This window comes from Artibeus jamaicensis, unplaced genomic scaffold, assembly GCF_021234435.1.
Source record: "Artibeus jamaicensis isolate MK-2021 breed Jamaican fruit bat unplaced genomic scaffold, CSHL_Jam_final contig_332, whole genome shotgun sequence".
In the NCBI taxonomy this organism is placed as follows: Eukaryota; Metazoa; Chordata; class Mammalia; order Chiroptera; family Phyllostomidae; genus Artibeus; species Artibeus jamaicensis.
The window spans coordinates 11434835-11454429 of NW_026521788.1; positions in this window are offsets into that span (position 1 = coordinate 11434835).

Sequence of the window (19595 nt, forward strand, 5' to 3'; positions counted from 1 at the left end):
AACTGAGTGAAAAGTATGTTCCTTGGGATATGTTCCTTTTGGAAGAAGGTAGATAGCATATATTCACTAGAGGGAAGAAAATTCTTCCTAAAACCTTTTATCCAGCATTGAGCTATACTTTGCACTTTATAATTTCCCATTAGTTTCCCAGAATCTCGCACGCCAAATGCTTTCTGCTGCCTTCATGAGATTATATTGTGTGTGTGTGTTCAAGAAAAGGACACAATTTGCTTTAACATTACTTCTGTATTCATCAAAAGAGACTCTCCCTGGATGGTTTTCTGAAGCTCTCTCTACACTTGCAGTTACTAAATTAGTATTTCCAGACCTACCATCTCTTTTGAGTTTCAGACTTACATACCCACCGCATATGCAACACCTTCATCTGGATGTCTAACCTTGCAAATGACCGTGCCGGTAACACACTCCGTGAAAATCTGCTCTTTCTGCTAATGATCATCAGTCTTAGTCTTCCTCATTGCAGTAAAGTTACGCCCACTTCTTCAAGTCCCAAACCTAGAAATAACCTTAAATTTCTCTATTTCATCTCACATACATTTCACAACTTTTTTGGACCCATTAAAGAACTGAAGTTGCAGTAAAAAAAATTGACACATTAAAACCTGGAAGGGCATATGAGTATAAATAATTTCAACCAAGATCTCACCTGAAGCAAAAGTCACTGGGAGCCTAAACTGGTAGGTACACTTAAATAATCATTTTGATCCATAGCTAGAGGCTAAGCGTGGACTAGTGTGAAAGAGAGAAACTGTTGGGGATTACAGTCTCAGGAAGTTCCCTATATTTTCATAAGCTTTCCCTTCATGCAGACCACCAGGTTATCATTGTAAAGATTCAAGAATGATTAACTTACACCTCTAGCAGAAGTAGGAGAGTACTCATTACAAAATATGCCCAGAATGTAGCAAAATATGCCTACATGCCAAGGGAAAACACTCTCAAGAATTTATCCCAAATTGAAAAGGGTATTCTTATCACTCCAGTACCATTTAGCCTTTTCTATTTTACCCAATGAGGAGAAAAGAAGCTACCCCACTATAGTAGCATGTGTAAATACCACATTCCAGAGGAATAGACCCACGGAAAGACTAACACTTAATCATAAAATTATAGAATGCTTATCCTCTCCCATATCTTAGCACCTCACAAACACAATTTCACAACAAATATATTTTCAGTGTATTTACAACAGAAATAGCTACAAGATACAGGCTGTCTCTGAGGAGGAGTAGCAAGAGAAGCTCAAAACCAACAAAGGAGACCAAAAAGAGGACATCAGAGGACTTGGAAACCAACATCTTTTATAAAAAGGTATTCAAAAATCTTCAAGAAATTATTAGTAAGTCAAATCCATTGCATAAAACCAATATACATCCTAATCAAATGGGATTTATTCCAGGTGTGCAAGGATTTATTACATTTATAAATCCACCAATGTACTCCATACATCAAAGACTAAAGAAGAAAAAGCATGAGGTCATATCAATTGACATGGAAAATATTTGACAAAATTAGACACACACTCATGATAAAAACTCTTACCAAACTAAAAACAAATGTTGCTTTCTGAACTTGATAAAGAACATGCACAAAAACTTTCATCCAACATAATCATAAGAAACTGGATGTTTTCTCTCTAAATCAAGAATAAGGCAAGTCCTCTTTCATATATCCCATTCAACATCATCCTGGAAGTCCTAGCTAGTGTAATATGATGAGAAAAGGAAATAAATATGTACAGTCTGGAGAGGAGAACATGAAACTTGTTATTCACAGACCACATGTTTGTCTTTGTAGAAAATCTCAGAATTCATTGTAATAAAGAAAGGAAGGTAAAAGAGGAGGATAAGGAAGAAAAACAAGAGCATAAAGCAAACAAGGAAGAATAGGAGCAGGAGGAGGAGGAGGAGACACATGGAACTAGTGAGTATAGCAAGATTGCAAAGTACAAGGCTAATATGCAAAAATCAATGATTTGGGATATGCTAGCAATGAACAACTAGAATTAGGAATATAAGCAATAGGTATTCATGTCATTTGCTAAATGCATGAACTGATTTATTTATTGATTTTTATCCAGCATTATACAAATAATATCAAGTGCCTGATACACAATGGACAATAAATATTTCCCAACAGTCAAATTTTGGCCAGTAGACCTTTAAATCACTCATGAATGTGACTGAATTCTTAACTTATTGGAGGTTCAAAACCCTCATTTAAAAAAATCAATCAAATGTATCTCATAGTGTTGTTATAACATCTTTAACAAGAAATAGATAATACATACACACAGTATATCACAAATTGAATACTCTTCTTAAATAGCACTTGAATTCAAACCTACTATCAAATATATGCTGGGGATAATTAATTAATTAAACAAAGTTGATTAGCTTCTCTATGTGCTAGGCACTTGACCAGGTACTGTGGTCATACAGATAAGTTAGAGAACCACATGCTTTTTATGGCCCTATTAAATTAGCACTTAAGAACTGGGTGCTAAATCATTAAAAACTGAGAATTTTAGTACTTCTGGCCACATTTTATTACTTTTATCTACTTTCATCAAACAAAGAGAAACTACCTAAATTAATTACTTCTTTCTTGTTTCTCATCACATAGACCAGAAAATCCATTAACTAGCTAACATAATTAGCTTTGAATTCTGTCAAACAACAAAAGAGTTTATCTCTAAGGATTCCATGGAATTATGTGTAAAATAACCATGAAATTAATGTCTTTATAACATGAGGGATGTTTTTCTAGAAATATAGTTATGGTTCATTTAAATAAACCAATTACACATAAATTTGCAGTTAGTTTTACATAAATAGACTTGGATTTTGAACAAAGATTATCCTAAATTTATACAGTAGATGGCAATAATAATATGGTTAGGTTTCTGGTATTTTACATAGAGTTGATGAAGAAAAATGAATTAAATTTGGAAGGGAAAACAAATACATTAGAACATTTTATAAGACACTAGGTAACTAATCCTTGGCAGTTCAACTCTGCCTTTTATAATCTTTTTAAGTTTATCCAAGTCATTTTCTCAATCTGAGTCCCTATTCTCTCATTTATAAAGGGACAAAGTTGGACTAGATCTCTTCCCAACTCTTTTTTGGATCTAATAGTCTAGATTTCAGATAGAGACTTCATAGTCTATGTGCAGCTTCACATACATAATTAATAGTAACAATAAGAGAAAAATTAGTGCAATTAACCATTTCTCCTTTCATTTATGAAAATTAATAAATGGTCCAGATTTGTCTGCACGTCCATATCGAGATGGGGTAAGCAACCCCTTGCCTTTGGCTTTAATGGTATAACCTAAATCATTCTATTGTGCCTAAGACACAGGAAAGAGAATAGCAAAATGATTTTATTCTTTTGTCAATAACTTACAATAATAACATATAGAATGAAAATTAGACTTGAAAGTCATTGATTATACCCATATTACACATCAGAAGAAATCTCAGAAGTTAAATTAAAAATTTATATATGGGATCAAAGCTACATAAAACAAAATATTTTTAAAGGTTTCATTTATTTATTTTTAGAGAATAGGAAAGGGAGGGAGGAGGAGAGAGAGAGAAACATCAAAGAGTGGTTGCTTCTCACATGTCCCCAACTGGGAATCTGGCCTGTAACCCAGGCATGTGCCTTGAATGGGAATTGAACAGGCAGCCCCTTGGTTTACAGGCCGGTACTCAACCCACTGAGCCACATCAGCCAGGGCTAAAACAACATATTTTTATATGAGATATGTATCCAATCATGATTTTTTCATCTTATTTACTGTCATTTTTTTAGAGAAGCTTTGGGTTCACAGCAAAATTAAGAGGAAGGTACAGAGACTCCCCATAATCCTCCCGCCCCCATTATGCATAGCCTCCTCCGTTATCAATACTCCCCACCAGAGCCGTACGTTTGTACCACACCAACGAACCTACACTGACACATCATAATCACCTACAGTCCATAGTTTACATTGCTGCTCACCCTCGGTATTGCACATTTTATGGGTTTGGACGAATGTATAATCTTATGACTCCATCATTATAGTATCAGAGTATTTTCACTGCCCTAAAAGTGCTCTGTGCTCCACCTATTCATCCTCCACCCACCTTGGCAACCACTAACATTTTACTGTCTCCATAGTTCTGTTTACCCTGAGTTAGACCCTGTGTTAAGCATTCCATCAGTTATGAAATGTGGAAAGGCAGAGAAGGGGTGAAAGAATAAGTAAGCCGTAATCTATTTCAAACTCAAAATTGTCAGGCCAGGAATTATGTTCAGTTTTTCTCTTCTGCATTTTTTAACTTTCATTCTATGTCAGGCATTAAGGATAAGAATGAAAAATGAGTCAAACTTCTTTCATGGAACATACAGCCTAATGAAACAGAAAGAGAATATAGATATTGACTTCTATGTGAAGACTTTTATAACGGGGGTAATACAATGGAACTTGCGGAAACGCAGAATTACAAGTATCCCTGTATAAGGATATTGGAAATACTCCCTGACAGAATGGTACCTGAACTGGGACTCCAAGAACAGTATTATTTCTCACACCATGCGTACGTTCTGCTCAGAAAGCAGAAGAAATGCAGAACCACGTGGGTTTATGTAATTGTCTAGCATGAAAGAATTTTCTGCACTTATACCTGATAAATATGTTCTTATTAAGTTTATTAGAGAGCGTAGCTTTGCCAAGATGTTGGGTTTCGTTAAAAAAGATAACACATCTCCCAGCATATGGCATAATGAAATTCTGCTGCAAAGGCCAGTTATGTATTCCAGTTAGCTTTGCAAAGCATATTCTAATATAAATAAATTAACATAATCTAACAAGAATTTATATACAGCTTTTGATTTTTTACATTGTTTTTCCTCATTTTGGCCACAATCTCACTACAGAACCAATATATTTTTCAACTTCTGATTATATGACATCTAATAAAAATCAGCCTGACCTTCAAAAGGCATATTTATTTCTAAAGACTCATAACTATGTATCAGAAAAGATTCTCTGTCTTTAATTACTCAATTTGAATAAGGTAAGCTCTAGTATTAAGATTCTTCCTTGTACTTCCCCCATAGATTTCTTCCTGGCATCTTAACATATCCTTCCAGTTTCCTTTAATTGTTTGCTTAGGCTCCCCTATGTGGTTATTTTCAGTGTTTTGTTTTGTGCTTTTGAACTTTTGTTTGGTTTTTTTTCGTGCCCCTACCCACCCAATGCATTTATTTCCTGTATAGAAAATTTGCTTTTTTAGTATTTTATGCATAATGACAAATGTACTTTTTAAAAAATATAATAATAAAAACAGGAACATGTAGGACATAATTTAAGAATATGGTTAGTTTGTTGCATTATAAAAAGATGCAAATTGGACATTTAACATTATTCATAAAGAGAGTCCCTGGATGGCTCATTTTAGAGCACAGTACTCCATTCAATCCTTTTGCATGGTTAAGGCACAGTAGCCCCTTATTTCCTTGGGGAAGTGCCACTGCACACCCACCCATCCTCCTTCATCACTTACACACACGTATCGCTGCATCTTTCCCAAGTCATTAAATGGATTTGGGTCAGACCTGGCTCATTATCTCTTAAAAGAAAATGTGTAAAGCACACTTTCTGTCCCTTAAATTCAGCAAGATTTGCACATTTAAAAACAGCTTTTTTATAAAGCTCAGTCTGCAGAAGGTTAACAGCATTTTCCTTTCCATATTTAAAATGCTCACATTTTACTTATCTTGCAATTAATCAATATGAGCACAAATGGCAAGCATGCATGGACACCCACTGCTCAATGGCTTTTTATACAAATCTCGAAATCCAATTGACATTTTGTGCTATTTTCCCTTCTTACTTCAACCTCGTAATAACCTTTTGCTCTTCAGAATTTTGTTTTATTTTTAGAGCTTTGCTTACATTACTGAATAGATCTAGTATGCATCATCTGTAACTTCCCAAATGATCAACCATGATAAAGCATCCATGATGAAAGAGAAATTTCTTTCGATAACGTCATATCACATTGACTTTGGATGGAATTTAATGTTACATTGCTTAAGGCTGGCATTCTTTTTTCTTTTTCCGGCCTCCTCAAAGTGCCAGGAGGCAAAACTAGAATTTTCCACATTCAGTTCATTGTGTAATCACCAGATACATTTAATTGTCATGTGAGCCCAGCATAAGGCAATCTCTGTCCCAGGTATGGTATGTCTGTATATTTATATTTATATATGTATGTCTTCGGTATTTGGTTCTATGATAAAAATTGTGAAAATCAGCATATGTGATGTTCATAGGAAAGTATCTAGTTGTGAAATCTCCATGGTATATATTTGTTTATGACCATTAACTATAGGCATCTCTACTTGATTTTACAATCATTGTTCCCTGACTTATAATAGAGAAAAAAGCTAATGCAAAAGAATTTAAAGTATCTAAATTATTAATTTTATTTTGTCTGTATTAAATAAATCTATCTGTAGTCATTTCAACCTTCAATAATCAGTATGAATGAATGTTTTACATGGTGCTTTTATGTTTCATTAATATGTAATATATATATTTCCTGAATGATGTTTTATACTAGGCTCCTTTATTCATATTTATATGCTACATGCTACATGTTTTGAAATATATTCCCATACAATTTTACTGCATTACACATATCAGATATCATTGTTAGCATATGATCACCTTCACTCACCTGATGCCTGATTGACAATTTTTACTGTGTCAATTCTGATATTTGCATATTAATTAAATTGAGGAATTTAATTAGCCATTTGCAAACTCTCTAAAAACTCTGCAGATAATTCCTTTAGATACTGAGAAATAAAAATGAAAGCATGTATCACCAAAATATAATAGGAACTTAGTGAGCCTATGTTATTAATGCTATCTTTAATTATATAGTTGTTATATGACTTTTAGCCAAAAAGAAGCCAATATATTTGGAACAATGTTAAAACACAGCTAGTGTAACATCTATAACACAAACACAAATGAAAAATTTTCAGAGGTACTAGTTACATTTAATTCACACATCAAGATACTACTTACATTTAATTTACATAGAATTTGTAAAAGGCTTAAATATCTGACTGCACATTGCCACTGTTATGAGCAGTAACCTACTTCTAAAGACAGTGCAAATGTAGGCTGTGAAAAGTGGTGTCTGTGAGAAAGGCAGGAGGCAGATTTTATGCACAGTTGATGCAAGAAGACTAAAATTTTCTGAAATAATTTAACATAGTGTGAAGCAATAAAATCTACTTTGTGTTCTCAAATATTACAATCACTATGGAGTATTACAAAATGAACAGATGTGTACACTTATGATTATAAGCTGAATTGTGTCTTCCCCCAAACTCATATGTTGAATCCACAAGCTCCATTACCTTAGTTTGTGCCTGACTGTATTTGGATATACAAGGTCTGTCCAGAAAAAGTTCAGCCATTCTTAACAGAACGAGAACAGTTTGCATAACATTGATGTAACCTGGCAGCCAAGGAGGGTGAACTGGAATGTACGTATGTAAACAATGATAACTTCACTGTACCAGTAAGTGGGGGCAGTAGACACCTGTTGAGTGATCACGTGTATGGTGTGGCCATAGCATTCAAAATGACTTGAGCAAGTAGAACAACAAATCTTCATCAAATTTCGTTTTAAGCTTGACAATCCTCTGTGGAAACTATTGGGTTGATTCAGAAGGCCACAGCTATGGGCAACTGGTGATTGGCAGCTTCATCACTACAATGCACCCATTCATTCTTCACATCTCGTGCATTTTTTTATCAAAACACCAAATCACCCAGGTGACTCAGCCCCACTAGAGCCCAGATTTGGTGCCCTTTTTTGGGAAAAGCCAGAATACTTCTAAAATCACCTTTGAAAGGGAAAAGATTTCAGACTGTTGATGAGTTTCAGGAAAATAAAACAGGGCAGTTGATGATGATTGGGAGAACTGTGTGAGGTTTCAAGGTCCCTACTTTGAAGGGGACTGAGGCATTGCTGTCTTATGTACAATGTTTCTTGTATTTTATATCTTCTTCAATAAGTGTCTCTATTTTTCATATACCATGGCTGGATACCTTCTGGACAGGACTCATAAGGCCTTTAAAAATGGGATCTGGGACATCGCTTTAGAAATCAATGGATATTCTACTAACGCTTACTGTTTATCATTTAGTTAAGTGTTAAGAATGAAACAGATGTAGATTTATGAAGGACTCCTTATATGAAAACTGAGATATATAGGAGGCATAATCAAAATTAAGGCCATTAATTGGAACATTCCCTGACAGTCTCTTGATTAAAATAGTTCTTATAATTACATAAAAAGATGAAAAAATAAAGAATCAGGGAACCATTATTGGTCTAACCAGAACACCATAATTGTGGTCCCTTTAGTCTCCTGCACATGCTGCTACTGAAGAGAATAAAATTTGGCCCATTAAAGGAGATAGAGTTAATTCTATGGATACCTGCGAATACAGACTGGAAGTAAAGAATATCATCATACCAACATCGCTGTTACCCAAATTTCATGGCTATTTGAGTTAGTTGCAGTTTTTTAAAGAAACTACTGACATTTTATATGTTTAACAAAGTAAATGCTTGCCAAGGAAGTAGATATGACAGGGTTAGCTGTTTACTTGTTGCAGAACAATTGTTCATCTTCCATTAGTCTAACTAACAAATATTTGTGAGCAATCTCAAGTGCAAATACCTAAAAGACCACTTAAGTGTCCATGCCTTAAAGAACAGAGACTATGACTGAAGTTGTGAAAATGGGAGCTTGGAACATAATCTTCTGCTAATTACTAGTTTCCTCCCTTCAAGAATTTTGTGTTTCCAGGTTGAGCTGTAGCAGTAATAATCAGACTATACAAGAGGAGGTGCCCCCCCAAATGGAACTAGGGCCTCCTAGTAGAACAGGCTCTGCCCTCTCAGCGAGTGTTCTAGGAACCCATCTGTATTGGTGTGCCAGCTGGTGCTCTAACCAAGCTGGGTCCGATTGGACCCTCCCTATTCATCCCATCTCACCCCAAGCAACTTTTTCTGTTTTCAAGAATAAAAAAGGTTGTCCAAGGGAAACCTAACGTTGTGCCAGTGTAGAAAAGGCAAAACAAAAAATAGAAGCACTGAAAGGTGTCAAAATCGACAAGTTCAAAAACTGTTTTGAGCAGTGGAAAAATGCCTCCATCAGTGTCTTGCATCACATGGAGAGTACTCTGAAGGTGACTGGATTTTAAACATATAAAAATAAATACACAACTTTTAATAAATAAATTCCATTTAGGAGGGTCTCTCTCATCTATAAAATCTGATCTCATTATATGTTGTCACATAACAAATTATCCCAACATTTTATGCCATGAATAACCATCTTAATTTCCTTCAAATTTGATGGCTCAAAAGTTTTGGAAGGGCTTCCCTGGGTGGCTGTTCTCTGATAATTGTTGCTGCAGGTGGGAGGATAGGGTGGGGGGATGTTCTCTCTCTCTCTCTCTCTCTCTCTCTTCACCCCCCACTGTTAAAACTGAACAAACTTAATGTGATTATGATGGAAGTAATTATTTTACTCAGAATCTGTAGCATTTGTCAGAAAAAAAACATCACTTTTCCCAGTGGGAATTAAATGCCAAGATAATTAACTATAACTGAAGTATGTCATTTTCTTTGAAATTTGTTTGTTTTTCAAAACTTCTACTACATATCACACACAAACACAAAAACCCCCAAGAATACTCTCCAGGTAAAATTAGAATATGAATCATCCTACTATTCAGTTTTCACAACTATAAAATAAAAATCATTGACCCAAAATGATTTCCAAACTCTATTCCTATTCTTGAGGTTAGAACCAATTCTTGAGTCTGGAATGTTTTCATTCTCATATTGTTGTTTATATAGCCTTCCTTGCTCATTCAACTAATCAAACACTCATTCAATAAAAACATGAGTGATTATACTGCCCACTGTACTAAAAGCAAATGATATAATTTTGAAAAATATACTATGTCCCCTACTCTCATGGAAGATATTTTGTAAAGAATTAGGCAGTAAGAACTACTCAAAATTCTTTTGCTCAAGAAAGAAATTTAAAGTGGGCCCTTATCTGAGGGAAATTTTGCTCTTCATCAGGCTCTTTATCACTTACTTTCTTGTCATCACTTACTTGGATCTCAAGATTTCAGACTCTCAGCCTATGTGAGAACAGAGGTAACTCCTCACTCCATGCCTCCATCATCGAATATGCTGGATACTCCTTCTCTCCTGTGTTCACTTAGTGTATTGATGCTCCATATGTCCTTGGAATCTCTACTACCTTTTCCCCTTTATCTCCACATAGTTCTTAACTACAACACTGGACTTTGTCCTATTCCTTCTGCTGTAACCAGGGGGGTGCTCTAACCAGAGGTCCTCTGACCAAGGGTGAAGACCAACTAAAAATTATAGATGGTGCCTTCCTGAGCTCTTCAAAGCCATGAGGCTGTGGAATAAATTGTCAAAAGTAGTTTTTCCGAAAACATTCAATCCTCGAGCTCCCTACCAAAGTGAAAATTTGAGGTGAAATTAATTAAACAGTGCATTTACACTCTGTTAACAATAAAATTATTTTTGCCTTAAAGTGCAGACTCATCTCCATGGGTCAGTGGATGAAGCCAAACTCTTCATTCCATTTCACAGGAGGATCAATGTGGAATAAAAGACTAAAATGCACCAGAATCAGCAGCACAACTTTAAACTAGTATGACATCATTAACCTCATTTTGATTCTAGTTTTCAAGAGTCAGAACTTTTTTCTTGGAAACTTCTCTCTGATGATTAAAATATAATCCAAGTGATTTAGACATGCTATTTAATTTCTCAGTCACAGTTTTCTTAATCTTTAAAAATAACAAGCACAAGTTTCATTTCTAGCCAAGATGAAATAACAGATTCAGATTTACCCTCTAGTCAGAAAGAACTAAAAAAAATTGGACAAAAAATATGGAACAGTGGTTTTCAAGGTTCTAGACATCAGACAATACAACAGTGATCCCTGAACAAGAAACAAGCCTACTGCCTTGAAGGGGTGTCCAGGACACGGCACAGAGGCCAAACTGAGGTGGAGTCCAGCAAACTCCTCGAGCTGGGCAAACTGAGGAAACCAACACAGCTGAGGTGTTTAGCCCAAAGTATCAGAGAGGACAGAGCTGCACAGAGAGAACTCCAGGGATCTGCAGAGGGTCCACTTTGAGTATTCAGGTGAATGCTAGTTTGTGCATTTATGTGGGAAACCTACCCAATGCTGGAGAAAAGTTCACCAAAAAGATTGGAGGTAACAGTGCCTGATGTGCTTCCTTGGTCAGGAATAGTGCCTGTTCTCTCCAATTATAATGGAAAAACTCAAAATTCATACTACTTTGTGTAGAAAACACAGAAGATCCTGACTAAACCATGGGAGAAGTTTCAACCAAGATTGAGAACAGTTCTGAGCATGCATACTAGAACTTAAACACATGACCCCAAATACTCAAGTCGTTCACAAGTAATTTTGGAAGATAGATCAAGAATATATGTGTAACCAAGAATCCTAAAACATCAATTTCAAAGAACCTATGCACCACAATGTTCATAGCAGCACAATTTACAATAGCCAAGAGTTGGAAGCAACCTAGGTGCCCATCAGTAAATGAATGGATCAAAAAATTGTGGTACATATACACAATGGAATTCTATGCAGCAGAGAGAAAGAAGGAGCTACTACCTTTTGCAACAACATGGATGGAACTGGAAAGCATTATGCTGAGTGAAATAGGCCAGGCATTGAAGGACAAATACCATATGATCTCACCTTTGACAGGAAGCTAAAGAATAAAACAAACAAGCAAACAGAATAAAAACAAAGACACTGAAATAGAGAACAAGTGGGCAGCGACCAGAGGGGAGAGGGAAGGGAACTTAAGGGGAAAAAGGGGGAGGGACTTTGAGGAACAAGTATGAAAGACACAGAGATGAGGACTGGGGGGGGGATGGGATGGAGGGGGGAGACCGAGTGGGGGTGGGGGTGGGGTGGGATGGGAGAAATAGATAAAAAAAAATGTACTTGAAAAGTAACTAAATAAAATTTAATATTAAAAAAAAGAATATATGTGTAACCAAGCCCTTCACCCTCTTTCCTCTGACAGCTGCCAGAAATGCAAACATCTCCAGCATCAAACAGAATTTACAATGTCTGACATCCATTAAAAAATTTACCAGACAAAAAAAAGGGGAAAGGTGACCTACTAATTGGAAGATAAATCAATTAATTTATATCAACCCAAAAATAAGACAGGAAAAGGACAGAAAGTGAACAAAGAACAGATGGGGCATATAGCAAATAGTGGATGATGATGATAGATTTACAATTCCCATATTAATAACAATTAAATGTGAATAGGTTAAATACCCCCCAAATGGAAAGTGGAGGGGGTCAAATTAGATTTTTAAGCCATATACTGCTTTATATAAAACACAATTTAGGGCCTGGCTGGTGTAGCTCAGTGGATTGAGCACGGGCCTGGGAACCAGAGGATCACGGTTCGATTCCCAGTCAGGGCACATGCATGGTTGCAGGCCAGTTCCAAGCAGGGGACGCATGAGAGGCAACCATACATTGGTATTTCTCTCCCTCTCTCCTTCCCTTCCCCTCTAAAGATAAAGAAATAAAATCTTTTAAAAAATCACAATTCAAGTGTGTAGACACCAAAAAATTGAAAGTAAAAGGGAGAAAAATTATACATACTAACATTGATTCAAGAAAGCTGGGGAGGTAACTATATTAATGTCAGACAAAGTAGACTTTGGAGCAAGGAATATTATATGGAACAAGGAAGATCCAATGGACTATAAAGACATCAGCTCACCAATAGTCCCTCTAAATGCTTACATGCTATACAACAAAAGAACCTTAAAATATATTAAATAAAGTCTGATAAGAGAAATAGATACATCCACATTTATACATCCATCAATACCCTCTATCAAAACTGTTAGAAAATACAAACAGAAAATCACTAATATATATACAAGACTTGAACATAAACAATCGAAAATTAACAATTTGATCTAATTGATATTTAAATAGCATTCCACCCAACAACTGCATAATACAAGGTTTGTCTGTCAAAAGTCCAGCCATTGTTAATATAACAAGAACAGTTTGCACAACATCAATGTAACCTGGCAGCCAAGGAGACTGGACTGGAATGTGCATATGTGAACAATGACAACTTCACTGTACTAGTCAGTGGGGGCCTTAGACACTGCTGAGTGAGCATGTGTACTGTGTGGCCCTCACATTCAAAGTGACTGAGTGAGTAGAGCAAAGAATATGCAACAAATTTTGTGTTAAGTTGCAACATCCCTTCGTGGAAATGAATAGGATGATTCAAAAGGCCACAGTTGTGGGCAACTGGTGACTGGCACCTTCATCATGACAATGAGCCACTCATGCAATGTTTTGTGCAGAATTCTTTTGGTAAAGTATCAATTCTTCCAAGTGACTCAGCCACCCTAACAGCTCAGATTTGGTACCCTGTGACTTATGGCTTTTCCCAAAACTAAAATCACCTTTGAAAGGGAAGAGATTTCAGACCATTGATGAGATTCAGGAAAATATAATGGGTCAGCAGGACCAAGGTGTCCTTGTCCTATGTGCAATGTTTCTTGTATTCTGTATCTTCTTCAATAAATGTCTCTGTTTCATATTCCATGGCTATATACTTTCTGGAAAGACCTCATATATATTTCTTCCAACTACACATGAAACATTTACCAAGGTCAACAATACTTTCTGCTGTAACAAAGTCTCAATAAATTTAAGAGGTTTCACTTACCTGACCACAACCAAATTAAATTAGAAATCACAGTGAGATTTAATTTTTTTGGCATTCTGTGTTATACTTGTAATGCATTATTTGAAAATACTGTTTTACTGATGTGTGGAACCTAAAAAACTAAACAAATGAACAAATAAGACAGACTCATAGATACAGAATAACTGATAGCTGCCAGAGCGTTGGGTGGTAGGGGAAGGTCAAAAATGGCAAATGGGATTAAGAGGCACCAACTTACAAATCAGTCACGGGAATGTGAAGTACAGCACAGGGAACACAGTCCACAATATCACAATAAGTGTGTTCAGTGAGAAGCAGTCTTTTTGTGGTGATCATTTTGCAGGGTGTATATATGTGAAAATTCATTGTGTTATAAACCTGAAACTAATATAATATTATGTCGATTATAATCCAAAAGATCTTTACATTCCAGAATAAACTTTAGACATGAAGCAAAAAAGAGGGAAAAAAAGGTTTCTAATAAACTGAATGGAATGTCCAAACAGGACCTAAAGTGTGTGCAAGAATTCTAAGTCTTTATTTTCAAAAGTAATGGACATAGTATGATTTTGTCAAAGGACTTTGAACTATACTTATGTCTCTTAAATCCTAGAATGTACTACATGGTTGATGATCTGCCATACATTAGCATTAAAGTATGCTAAGGAACAATTGAGTTTACAGTGATGAAATCATGTTTAGTTCTCATTTTCTGTCCAAAAAATGAATTCTTAGTCCTCTTAAACTGATGTTCCTATGTAATTACTTAATACAGCTAGTAGTTAGCACTGGAATAGTACAGGTTAAATTGTGAAAATTTATCTTCTGAGACTAGGTAAGAAATTTGTACATACACTGAAACCACAAATACATATTTAATGAATAGAAGTTTAATTCAAATATGTGCATTCAAATATGAGATATACAAATGAGAGATAGACATATATGAGATACATGTTTTTCTTCTCTACCTAAATATATAACACAGCTCTTATACAGCCTGTAAACATTTGTAACAGAATGATAATGTGATAATTGATGCAATAAGAATCATAATTGCTCATTTTTTGTTTGGACAGCTTACATGAAAAAGCAGAATCTCTTCTTTCTGTATGTTATATTTAGAACTGTGATTAAAAATTAAATGTATGCAAGTTATCTTCTTTACAAAAAAAGTTTATTTTAGACATTGGTAGTATTAGCAAAAAATCCTATTATTTTCTCACAACTGTCACTATAATTCTCAAATAATAACAATAAATTATTTTCAAGTTTGTGTGCTAATTCCAATGTTGTGTTTTACTGGGAAAAATTTAATTCTATTATTTTTAAATGATAGTACAATTTTATTAACACAAAGCATCAAACCAATGGCAATAAAATTATTTATTTAGGTTTTTTCATCATAAAATAATTGTTTTTATCTAAATTACTTGCTAGAGGATTCAGTCAAAATGCCTGACTCCATTAACACAAAATTCAAACTTTGCTTTAGAAAGTACAGTGAGTTTCCACAGCAGGTGCGCCCTCTCCATCCTCCCTTTGTAAGGAAGGGGACTGTACCACTTCCAGTAGCTAAAGAAAATGCTGGGAATATTGATGAGCCTTAATGGAGGCAGAAAATAGCTTTTTAACAAATGTTTACAGTCTGATGCTAGGAACGATTTAACAATTAAGATCCTTACATTTTAGTTTAGGTTTTTATTCCTCTGGCAAAATTACTTATTGCAACATCAATTTAAATTAGTAATCTGGAAAAATATTTGCCCCCAGCTGGAAAATGCATGATATGAAATTCAAGCATTTGTGAAATCTAAAACTCTTTTTATCCAGAAGAATAGTAAAAACAGTAATTGCCTTACTGGGTAGTAGAGGGTGAAGAATTTTAACAATAAACTATTAAACAAATATACAATTAATGAATCTGTTATCAGACTAATTTTATTCAAGGTCAGACATTTAATCATAACCATAATTATCTGCAACCTTCCTACTCATGGGACATATTTGTGTTGTGATATTTGTACTTAAAAGAACTAAAAATATCTATATTATTTAATTAAGAACATCCCCTAAAAAGAAGATAATCTTTATACTGCAGCAATGATATAGTTCAATATTATTCATTTCAACTTTCCAGTCACTAAATTTTCGTCCATATCAGAGATTATAGTTATACATAAAGTTACTAACTTATTCCCTAAGAATAGTTTAATATTTATTTATTATAAAGATTTTATTTATGTATTATCTCAAGCAAAACACATATCTGAATATTTTCAACTTTCCTTGAATATATTATCCTTTTATATATTTAATAGAGATTGCTATTATTGGCTGTGTTAGTTGTGTATTAGAAGCTTTATATAAATGATTCAGGTAACAGTTATAATCACATCTTTTACAGAAGAGGACATAGTCCTGAATAAAAATTCTCAAATCCAAGTGCTACTATAAAGTTGTACATCTGAAACTTATATAATGTTATTAACCAATATTACTTGGAATGAATTTAATTTAAAAAATTTTAAAAGACCCTCTCTAACATTGGTTGTTTGTTGCTTTGTTTATGACCATAAATAAACAAATAAATAATCTGCCTCCATTTCATAGTTTTAAGGGGTAGAAGTGAGAATACAACTCATCCTTTCTAACTTGAAGTTCATGATCCCCTCACTTCACCATGTCGCCTCCCAGCAGAAGATCCCAAGTTTTATTCCATGAGATTAGATAGACAGATGTTTCTCAAAAAAAAAAAAAGTTTCTTACCTAAAAATAAAACAATAGGCTACATACAATGTCCCCTCAGAAAGATTTATAATTTGCCTTAATCTGTAACATTCTTCAAACCATTGATTTTCCCCCTCCATCCTTTTAAAATTTATTTGACTGCATTGGTTTCTGAGGATTTTTCATGGTTGTGCTTTTGGTGTCCTAACACATTAATTTCACAAGAAATTAAGTATTTGACTTGCTCCCAAAGTACAGGAAAGGCTGGCCTAGATTTAAAATGTTTAGCATAGTTTCATGGTATAAATTTTGGGAGCTGTTCAAGTCAAAGAAATCCACTTTGCTTTCTAGTATGCATGCCTAAAACTTCAAGATGTATATAAAGATGACTCCAACTACAAAGAATAAAAAAATTTCAAAAACATATTTTGTTAGGTAAATAACCCAGTCACTATGAATTGCTCGAGTTCTGTCTTTTGTTCTAGCCCCTCTGAGCTAATTATTGAACAATTAGGCAATGATCAAGCATGCACGTGTATTTGCCCTTTACGCATCCAACAAATTGCAAGGAAAAAAGCATCATGTAAAATCCATGTGGCAGCCAAATGAGGAAATACTTTTTCTTCTTCTTCTTTTAATTCTAAAGAAAACACTTTTCATTTATTACAGGTAGTAAGAAAGTAACAAAGGAAAGGGGCTTAGCTATTGATTCGCGATAAAGCAGCAAAAACGCAGAGTAACTATTTCAATAGACTGGAACCCTAAAAAGATTTTATGAAAAAAAAAGTCTAGAACAGCATATATTGGAGAAAATGTGAAGTTGCAAAGTTTTTCTTGCACTTAATGTCACATTAATTATGACCTGTACTTTATTTAGTCCTTTCAGATGCCAGTTTGCCTAATGATACTGTTTCTTGGAAGATCGGAGTTAGTGGGCTTCCCCTCCTCAGTTCTCACCTTGCTTGCAAGACTAAATTCAGGCAAGAGACAGAAGGTATAGTAGAAATAAGGTAGCAAGTTTAGTTATGAAATGCACTTGAGCATGAAGCTGCAAGCAGACACCCAGCTCAGTTAAGTCCCTCGCCCATTGGGGTTTTAGGTGTTACATCCTTGTGGCCAGCCTCCAGGCTCCTCTTCATTCTCCCTCCTCCCGACCTTGGGATTAACATAGTTTCAAAGGCTGAACTGATGCGTGAGACATGTCTCCCACCCATTCCCGGCCTTGGTTTGCTATTTATCCTGCCTAACAATATCACCAGTAAACCTGGAAACCACTACTGGAGTTGCCAGACTCCCCAGTCCTTGTTTTATTTTGCTTACTATTGCACCCATTCACTTCCCAGGAGACTCCTACATATTCTAAGAAATACTGCGGAGCTGATGTTTGATCTCCTTCAGGAAATGCTTAACTAGGGAGAGGGAAGATCTGACAGTGGGATCATGACTATTTTCATAGTAACTACTTCTGGGTGCTTCAAGGCACAGAAATAGCCTGAGACAGAGTTACAGGGAAGCAATTTTGATTCCAAATAAGAAGGAACTCTGGAGAGCATGATACTAAGTGAAATAAGTCAGTGAAAGATAAAATACCATATGATATCACCTATAACTGGAACCTAATCAACAAAACAAATAAGCGAGCCAAAAGAACAAGAGACATGGAAATAAAGAACAAACTAGCAGGGATCAGAGAGGAGGGGGAGGGGGAAACTGGCAAAAGAAGGGGAAGGGTGAAGTCAAGGATCATGCACTGAGGACTGAGACAAGGGCAACAGGGGTGGAGAATGTCTCTGGGAGTGGGGGGTTGAACTGGGCAGGGAAGAGCAACAAGGGGAAAAGAGGGACAACTATAACTGAACAATGACAAAAGAAGGAGCTGTGGTTCTAGGATTGTTTTTCTTTAAACACATTGCTAGGGTTTGTTGGTGTTTTGTTTGTTTTTACTTAAATTCTTTCAGTTAATGTTCCAACCACCTCATCAGGTATATATTATACTTCCCTGATAAATGAAAAATCTGTAACTCTGAAATAGTAGCTTGCAGGTCCAAAGTACATAATAACTGAGTGTTGGCTCTGGGATACGTAAAGGAATGTCTAATACTTCAATCCACTATTTCTTTCACTGCACTCAGCTACTACCCTCTGGTATCTGATTCTGTGAAATACTAATTAGCTGTTGTTGTTTCTGAAGTCTACGGAAAATAGCTAAAGCCCTCCGCAATGATTCAGTACATAATGTAATTCCTTCTCCAATGAACTGTTGTTTTAGTAGTCTACAAAAGATACATATTTTGATAATACTACTTAGTATTTGGAAGGAAGAAAGATCTTCCTTCAATTTCTTCATTGTATGTAGGGATTACGTCTCTTGGTAAAGATGAATAAGTTAAGAGACTATTTGAAGCCACTCTGCCTCCATGGTAGATGGTGCACCTCCTTCACTTAATCTTCTACAATAATTCTACAAAATACTTCAGTCAAGAGAATCATTACCAGTCTTACCTACTGCATATAATGAGTTACTGCTAGCTTTAATATGGTCCTTCTTTAAGTAAGCAGATTACCAACATAAAAATATTCTTTTCCACATTTTTTAGCTTATGATAGCTGGAGTCCATGTCTTCACTCAACGCAATTCAACATGGCATTATGCTCACTGCCACCACTCCAGTGGCCTTCGTGGCAGCCTAAATTCCAGTGAAACATTCATTCAAGTTTAAAGAAACCAAAAACTCCATGTTCAAACGACTGTTCCTCCATAGTGCTGTGATTTTTTCATACATTAATAGTAATAATAAAATAATTGTGGCATTTAATCTTTTTGAGAAATGACCCTAATATTTATATACATTATAAATTTGCATAGAAATTAAAATAAATATAAGACTCATTAAAGAAATTGTAATTATTGTTAAAATGCTTTGATGCAAAATAAAGA